The sequence below is a fragment of the Myodes glareolus genome, chromosome 7 (genome assembly GCF_982192425.1).
Source record: "Myodes glareolus chromosome 7, mMyoGla1.1, whole genome shotgun sequence".
Taxonomy (NCBI): Eukaryota; Metazoa; Chordata; class Mammalia; order Rodentia; family Cricetidae; genus Myodes; species Myodes glareolus.
In genome coordinates this window covers 84,090,716-84,099,465 of record NC_142032.1, presented here as the reverse complement: position 1 = coordinate 84,099,465, position 8,750 = coordinate 84,090,716, and the positions used below count along the sequence as shown (strand labels likewise).

The window sequence follows — 8,750 nt, the reverse complement described above, 5'->3', positions numbered from 1 at the left end:
TGCTCCTTGTTTTGTTTTGCTTTGAAACAGCATCTCGCCAAGGCCAGACTGGCTTCAAAATCCCTTTGTAGCCAAGACTGGCCTTGAACTCCTGATGCTCCTGCCTCCACTTCCCAGGAGCTAGGACAGCAGGTGTGCAGCCAGAGCCAGCTTTAATTTTTATTATTAAAACAATACAACTGTTACTGAGTGTAGTAATGGCTTGGAGAGAAAGGCTATTAATAAACTCACTAGTAATGTAGGAGAAGCTGCTGTGTCTCTCCCCTGCCCCCTCCTGAGGCCTTGTCTCTGCCGGGGGAAATTCTCTGCTGACCATCTACAGACCTAGGAAGACGCGCGTCCGCTTGCCCCTCCCTGGACTGCTGCCAACACTCTAAAAGTGACAGCAGGGTAGAGTGGTCCCCGGGCTGCAGCAATATTGACTCAACAAAATTTATTGGACACACTCAGTAAATAACAGTCAATACTCAAGAGAAATATTAAAATAAAACAATAAAGTAAAAAATAACCAAAGGAGAACAACAATAAATAAAATATTTAAAAAATTAAATGGAAGTTAGAACAACGGAGTTTCTCTTTTTGCTTTGGACTCTAGGACAGCTCCTTCAAAAAGACTGAAAATATTATATGTATTTATCTGGGCTTCTGAGTTCTGCCGTCGCCTCAGCCGTCTTGCTGGCTTTACTACAAGTCTCTGGTTGTGGACCAGCGAGCGCGCGAGCGGAACTCAGCCGAGTGGAAAAGGCTCCAGGGCGCACGCGTGGGCGACACCCAGGCGGCTTCTTCCGGCGCGCGCCCCCGCGCCCCTTGCGCGTCCCCGTCCGTCCCGACCCGTCCGCGCCGCCAGGCGGTTGGCTGGAGCGTTGAGAGGAGTAGCGGTGCCCGGGCGACGCGCGTCCCCTCGTGGCCGTGGAGGTGACTGTTGAGGGGTCTGAGAGGTGCGTGTCGTGGACCTGTTCTGCTGCCGCTTTTAGACGCCGCAGGAGTCCAGCGTGGGTCCCTGCACACTCGCCTGTCGGGATTGAGGAGCGAATATCATTGTGTATGTGTGTACTGCTGCCTAAAGGAAAGGAGTGACTGTCGGCCAGTGCATGCGGGGGCCACATCCATCTCCAAGGAGATTGAGACGGGACACTTCTAAAGGCAGAAGGCCATCGTGCTGGGTTTTGAAGCAGAGCCTGGGTCTGACCGGGGTTTGTTGCAGGTTTTCACTGCAGTTCAGTAGAGGAGGCTGTCGGGCAAGATGTCCTGGTGACTTCCCTAGCGAGCGGCAGTTTGAGTGGAGCAACTGTAAGTAATCCACACATTGTGGAGGTTGAGGCAGGAGAATAACAAGTGTGAGGACAAACAGGGCTACATAGCGAGACCCTGCCTCAAAAGGAAAACAAAAGGACCCTTCGGCTGTCTTGGGAAAAGTTTTATGATAAGCACGTGTGCAATGCATGCAGTAGGCTTTCCCCTTTTAACCTCCTGACTCTTAGTTTGGTTGGTTTGTTTATGACCCTCCCCTCCCGATCCCCCCTTTCCCTCCTCTCCCCGCAATTATTATTATTGTCCAGGGTTTTGTTGGTCCTTAGACTTACCTGGTCTTGTATGCACTATGTAGCCAAAGCGGTCCTCAAGTTCACACAGTCCCCTTGCCTCAGCCTACCTAGTTCTGTGATTAAGAGCATGCGCCATCCCACCTAGCATCGCTCCATTTTGACATGGACACTTTCCAGTTTAGGGGTTCGAGGGAAGGATTTGGGATCCAGGATCAGTTTTACTCTTAACCTGATTTGACACAAGTCACCTGACTTCTGTGTCTCATCACAAAGAGTTGGGAATAATTCTTTATCAATCTCACGATTCTATTTATTTAAAATATTACTGTAGCACAACATAAGCTTAACCATGTTTTTGAGTCCCCTTTACCACACTCATAAATTCTTCACTAATTCTAGAACATGTCTCACTCTCAAATAAATTTTCTTACTCCCACAATAAATCCTGCATTTATTAAGCAGTCGCTTTCCACGGCCTCCTCCTCGCTGCCCCTGGCAACTGCTGTTCTTTTTTTCTGTCTGAATTAGTGGAGTCTGGAATTTTACATGAATGGAACCATATATGTTCTGCTTAGCATACTGTTTTCAAGGTTCTTGCCTGCTGTAGCAGGTACCATGCATCATTCCTCACCCTCTATGGGCAATCGAGACTCCATCATTGTATGTGTTTGGTCATCAGTTAAATGGACTTTGGGGTTATGAAGGCATCATGAACATTTGTATATATGTCCCATTTGCGTTTATTTATTTATTTAGTATGTGTGCCCATGTGTGGAGGTCAGAGGACAACTTATGGGAGTAAGTGCTCTCCTTCCAGGTTCCAGGGCTCAAACTCAGATCATCGACCTTGACAGCAAGCATCCTCACCTGCTAAGCCAGCTCACTGGTCCTGTACAATTTTTGGTGGGCGGGGGGACAGGGTATGGACATACTTATGTTTTCTAGGAGTGAGATTGGAGAGTCCTATGGAAATTGGGCATTTGGTCTTTGAGAAGCAAGCTGCCAATCTGTTTCCCACTGTGGGCTGCCCCATTCACCACCAGTGGGGAAAGGTTCCTGTTTTCTACCTTCTGGGCACGAATTTTCTATTTTGTTTTTGATGTAGAATGTATAGCATGTGGCAGATTAAGCAGCATCCCACTGAACTTATATTTTTCGTTTTCTTTGAGTAATGATGTGAAATCTTTTAATGCAGTCATTGGCTATCTGTAGGGTTTCCTTGTAGAAATGTCTGTTTAGGACTTGCCCACTATTTAGTTGGGCTGTCCTTTGGCTGTAAGGCTTACTGTATATGTTCAGGATGTGATTTGGCAATGCTCCCTTCCACTCTTTGTCCCAGAGTGCATTGTTGTTGTGATGATTTGAGACTCTGTTTATTCTAAGCATTTGTTTTTGCCACCACATTGCATCCTGATCATTTTGCATACGGCACGGGGTTCAAACCCAGGTCCACTCCTTTGCACAAGGGTCATTAGTTAAGCGCATTTGTTGGAAATTGTGTTCTTTTCCTGGTAAGTGAGCAAGCGTGATGAGCGTCAACCATGGTGCATGGAGCGTTGCCCTACTCTGTGCCTCTGCTTTTCTCAGTTTGCTTCTGTTCTGATGATTGATGCTGTGCAGAAATGTTGATATCATAAAGTACCAGGCTTCCAACTTGATTCCTTGTTCAATATCCTTTAGAATTCCATATGAATTTTAGGACCAGCCTATTCAAGGCATTGAGTTTCTTTTTTTTTTTCTTTTTATTGAGCTATACATTTTTCTCTGCTCCCCTCCCTTTCTTTCCCCTCCCATTCAACTTTCTCCCATGGTCCCCATGCTCCCAATTTACTCAAGAGAAAGATCTTTCTACTTTCCATGTAGACTAGATCTATGTAAGTCTCTCATAGGGTCCTCATTGTTGTCTAGGTTCTCTGGGATTGTGAATTGTAGGCTGGTTTACTTTGCTTTATGTCTAAAAGCCACTTATGAGTGAGTGAGTACATGTGGTAATTGTCTTTCTGTGTCTGGGTTACCTCACTCAAAATAATATTTTCTAGCTCCATTCCTTTGTCTGCAAATCTCAAGGTATTATTATTATTATTATTATTATTATTATTATTATTGCTGTGTAGTACTCCATTATGTAAATGTGCCACATTTTCCTTATCTATTCTTCAGTCAAGGGGCATTTCGGTTATTTTCAGGTTCTGGCTATGACAAATAATGCTGCTATGAACATAGCTGAGCACATTTCCTTATGATACAATTGAGCATCCTTTGGATACATACCCAAAAGTGGTATTGTTGGTTCTTGAGGAAGGTTGTTTCCTAATTTTCTGAGAAATCACCATACTGATATCCAAAGGGGCTGTACCAGTTTGCACCCCCACCAGCAATGCAGTAATGTTCGCTTTATCCATGTCCTCTCCAGCCTAAGTTGTCATCAGTGTTTTTGATCTTGGCCATTCTTACTGGTGTAAGATAGAATCTCAAAGTTGTTTTGATTTGCATTTTCTGATGACTAATGATGCTGAGCATTTGTCAGGGTTTGGGAGGCGTTTCTATTGCAACAGTGGACCTTTCAGCCTTTGAAGGCAGGATGGTCCTTTGTTTCTTTAGGTCTTAACTTTCTTCTCTTTCCTTCCCTTCTTTCCTTTTTAAAAAGGGAATGTTTTATAATTTTTGTTTATACTTCCTTAGCTTAATTTATTAAGTATTTTGCTTTCTGATGCTCTTGAAAATGGAATTGGTTTTTTAAAGATTGTTCATTGCTAGTGTATTGAAGTATAATTAATAAAAACTCAGAGACAGATATTGGGGTTTAACCTGAAGACCAGAAAAGCAAAACAGCCTGCCACTGGCTGTTCCCTCAGTCTGAAAATGGCCATCCTGCCTCCAGGAATCTCAGAATGAGACTGAGACTGAGAGCTGTCTCCTCCTGTTTTAGAACCTCTCTAGTTCTGGGACTAAGGGCATGTTCCCCTGCCACCTGGTTTCTGTGGCATGCTAGTGTGGCTACTGGGATTAAAGGTGTGTGTCGTCACTGCCTGCTCTGTATGGCTTTTCAGTGTGGTGGTTTTACTTTTCTGACCTTAAGGCAAGCTTTATTTATTAAAACACAAATGAACTGCCACTATGTGTACAGAAACAAGGACTTTTGTATGTTGATCTTCAACTTGGTTAAGCTTATTAGCTTGATCTAATACCTTCTTTTGTGGGGTCATTGGGGGTTTTCTATATGGAATACTGCATGTAACATCTCTGAAGAAAGAAAGATTTATTTTCTTTTTGACTTTGATTTCTTTTCCTTCTTCTCTGTGCCCCATTCTTCTTTGTTCTTTTTTGTCTTCTTTCTTCCCCTGTTCTTCTTTAACTTATTTTTTGTCTTGCCCAGTTGCCCTCGTTAGCATTTCCATGCTTATGTGGTGCAGACAGCCTTGTCTTATTTCTAGTCTGAGGAGGTTCTTGTTCAGTTTTTCACAATTGATTATGATGTTTCTGTCATGTTGAGGAACTACATTGCTGTTCTCTCATTTGCCAAGTGTTCTTACCTATTGCCTTTTCCGCTTCAATTGGGATGATCACCAATGAGAGAGGAAGAGAAGTGATGTGTTCAGTGGCGGACTAAAGCCAGGAGAACTAACTCCAAAGACTTCAGTTCTGAGGCTAGTTTGTACGTATTTTATACTCTAAAAACCACAAGGTGGGGTAAGCAGGAAAGCAAGCAGGATTTTGCAGAATCATACTCACACATGGCATTTAACCTTTTATTTTCCAAAGGTATATGTTGCGGTTGCAGGGTGGAAGTGTCTGTGGTAAAGGGCAACGTCTTCTATGGGGCTGGAACTTTTCAACTGCTTTAGCCCCTATTCTGTTTAGGCGACAAAGTGAAGTGATGTCTTCTAATAAGTGATACTTTCATTAAACAAGCCAATAAATCAATAAATCAGTGTCTTATAATTGTTTTTATTTACCTTATTCCACTTCAACATGGCCATAGATTGTATTATATGGATGGACCTGAATTCCTGAGATAAATCCAACTGTCACTTGATAAAAAAAAAACTTAAATATTTTTCTGGCTTCAGTTAGCTAGTATTGTTAATGGTTTTGCATTTATACTCTTAAGTGATACTGGTCTATCGGTTGTTTGTGGTGTTTTTCTCTGGTTTTGGATACAAGTAATGGAATGAGTTAGAGGGTGTTTGACCTTCCTCTGTTTGGTGGAGTTGGAGGTGGCATGTGTGCTTATATACATTTCTCCTGGTTCCTGGCTCAGAGATCTCCCAACCGCTTGAGCCCCTGGTGACAGGAGTATCTTTTGCCATTCTTAACTAGTTGCTTCTGACTTTTCCATGAGTTTATCCTTACGCAGTGACTACTGACATTAGGCTCTAGACTAACTGGATTAACTAGAGCCTGATGCCACGGGAGTAAATTGTGAGGAACAGAGGATTGGGGCTGCCGCCTCTAAGAGAGAAGGAGACTGGAGATGGATTGAATCACCAAGGGCTGTGGACTTCCTCTATCATGATTGCATAATAAACCTGGATCAAGTCCTCAAGAACCAAGAGAGCCTCTGGTGAGCAGGTTGCTGTGCAGGGAGGCACTCGGAAGGGGATGGAAGCCCTGAGCCCCCATCTCTTTGCCCTGTGTGCTCTGTGTGTCTTTTCATGTGCCATTCATCTGTAGCATACCATGACTGTAAGGGCGCAGGTTCCTCAGTCTGTAAACTGCTCTAGTGAATGTGAAGCCAGAAGAAGGGCTGGAGAGGCCCTGTCAGTTGAAGGTTCCCAGGCAGAGGTCCTATTGTGCAATTGCATCTGGAGTGGGGCATTCTTGTGGGCCTGAGTCTTAACCTAGTGGGCTAGCCTATGCTAGTACTGCATACTTAGTGCCAGAGTTGGACTTAATTGTAGGCTACTCAGTTGGAAATTTTGTCATTGCTTGGAAAATCAAATAAGAATCATCATAAATTCTTTCCCACTCCAGATACTATCTGATCCTGGCCTTTTCTGTGCTGCAAAGTTGTTTACATTGTTCATTTGATATAAAAGGTCTTCCACTTGCTCTTAAAATTTGTATATTATTGTGTTTCCAGGAATTAACTTAATCTAGGTTGTCAAATCTGTTAGATTGCAATTGTTCACAGCGTTTTGTTACAATCTCTTTTATTTCTGAAAGGTTGGTAATATCTTCTGATGATATGACTACTCCATGGTATGGTTAAGGGGAAGCTGATTGTTTGTTTGTTTTTGTTTTCTCTTATTGTAGATATAAGGGAGAGCACAGCTAGAGGCGTCTGGAAGAGTTCAGAGCAGAGAGAAAGCAGTAGACTGAACACCGTCAGCAGACTGGACCTGATCATGAGAGATGCAGTAACAGGGTAGAGAGTGAGAGAGAACAAGAGCATAGAACAGCGGGAGAGTGTGGGGGAGCAGAGAGAGGGAGAGAGAGAGGAGAGAGAGAGAGAGAGAGAGAGAGAGAGAGAGAGAGAGAGAGAGAGAGAGGATTGTAGCAGGATTAATAAAAACCCAGAGAGAGAAATTGGGGTTCAACCTGAAGGTCAGAAAAGCAAAGCAGCCGGCCACTGGCTCTTACCTTTACTTCAGTCCAAAATGGCGATCCTGCCTCCAGGGATCTCAGAATGAGACTGTGTGAGAGCTGTCTCCTCCTGCCTTATATTCCTCTCTAGTGCTGGGATTGGAGTGCAGCACTACCGCCTGGTTTCCTTGGCAAACTAGTGTAGCTACTGAGATTAAAGGTGTGTGTCACCACTGCCTGTAAAGTCTGTATGGCTGATCAGTGAGGATGTTTTATTCTCTGAACCTCAAGCAAGCTTTATTTATTAAAATACAAATGAAATATTACAGAGGACAGCCAAAATAGCAGGGTTATAAGGGGAGGGAAGCCCAGGAACTGGAGAAGTTTAGGGTAGGGAGGGAGGGTGAAAAGAGCTAGGTTCTGTGACACTGGGGGAGCCTGGAGGCCAGCCTGCATTTTGGAATGCTAATAACCACCACAGGCAGTCATTTGTCCTTTCTGCCAGGGTTAAGGGAAAAGGCGCCTTTTGGTGGACAGGAACCTGCTTTACGAGTCTGTGAGAAATGCGGGCTTTTGTTTAACTGCTAAAATTTGGGGAAATGGAGTTTCCTTTGAGCCTAATACTCATTGCTTCCAGATTTTAATAATTTGAGTCATCTCCTCATCTTGGTCAGTCAAGAAAAAGTTCTGTCACTTTTGCTGAGTTTCCTTTTTATTTTCTTCTTGCATGTATATTTGTGGTGTGTGTGTGTGTGTGTGTGTGTGCATGCATGTGTGGCATGTATTTATGTAGGTGTGTTCATATGTTTACATCTACATGTGTGTCAAGGACTGACTTTGATGTGGATCTCCCTCAACTGCTCTTTCACCTTGTTCTTTGAGGCTGAGTCTTCCAATCAAACCCAGAGCTCACAGATCGGATTAGTCTTGCTCTCTAACCAGGTTACTCTGGAAATCCTCACCTTTCCCAGGTATTTTTTTTCATCTCTGATAATTCATATCTTCTGATACCATTTCTTTTTTTTCTCTGAAGAGTTAGTAAACTAATTCTTTCGGATCAAACCTACTTGCTGTGAAGTCTCTTATTCCTTCATCTGTGAATGTCTTTATTTTAGACCTTAATTTCTGAAGGATTTCTTTGGAGATTATCCATTTCATGACTAACAGTTAGAAATGTTGGCCAGATGTGGTAGCACACCCCTGTAAGCACAAACACTTGGGAATCAGAGGCAGGAGGATCACAAGATCTAGCTAGGTTAGCCTGGGCTGCATAGCAAGACCCCATCTCAAACAAACAAGCAATAAACTAATGCATATACAGTTGTTATGTCCTCTGGCCTCCCTGATTTCTGCCTTGCTGCTTTCTGAATCTTTGCTTCCTTAAAGATGTTTTATTTTATTCTGTTTTTTTTTGTAAGAGTTTCTCTTTATTATTATTATTGAAATAAAAATATAATTGTATCGTTCTCACCCTTCCCTTCCCTGCCTCCAACCCTTCCCATGTCCCTGACCTACCATATATATTCTTAAATATATAAAGATAACTTAGTTTGTATAATAATGTTACTGTTATTAATAGTCAGGACTGACTATTCGGTATTGAATAATGAACTTAAGGGATCTTCCCTGGGGAAGACTTATTTCTCCTGCTCTCAGCATTCTCTTAGTTGCCTGTGGTCT

The 8,750-nt window shown here is 43.1% G+C and overlaps 1 protein-coding gene across 3 annotated transcripts in view; it reads left to right on the top strand.

The window, feature by feature from the left end:
- The first annotated feature begins 846 nt into the window (after positions 1-846).
- LOC125417124 (phospholipid-transporting ATPase ABCA3-like) overlaps positions 847-8,750 on the top strand; it is a 108,431-nt gene continuing 100,527 nt past the window's right edge. Inside the window, exon 1 of one of the 3 annotated variants that reach the window (XM_085693012.2) lies at positions 847-938. The gene's annotated coding sequence lies outside the window, so the exon portion shown is untranslated. Of the gene's footprint in view, positions 1,291-8,750 lie in introns of all 3 variants that reach the window. The other 2 variants (XM_085693011.2, XM_085693013.2) reach the window with 2 other exon arrangements.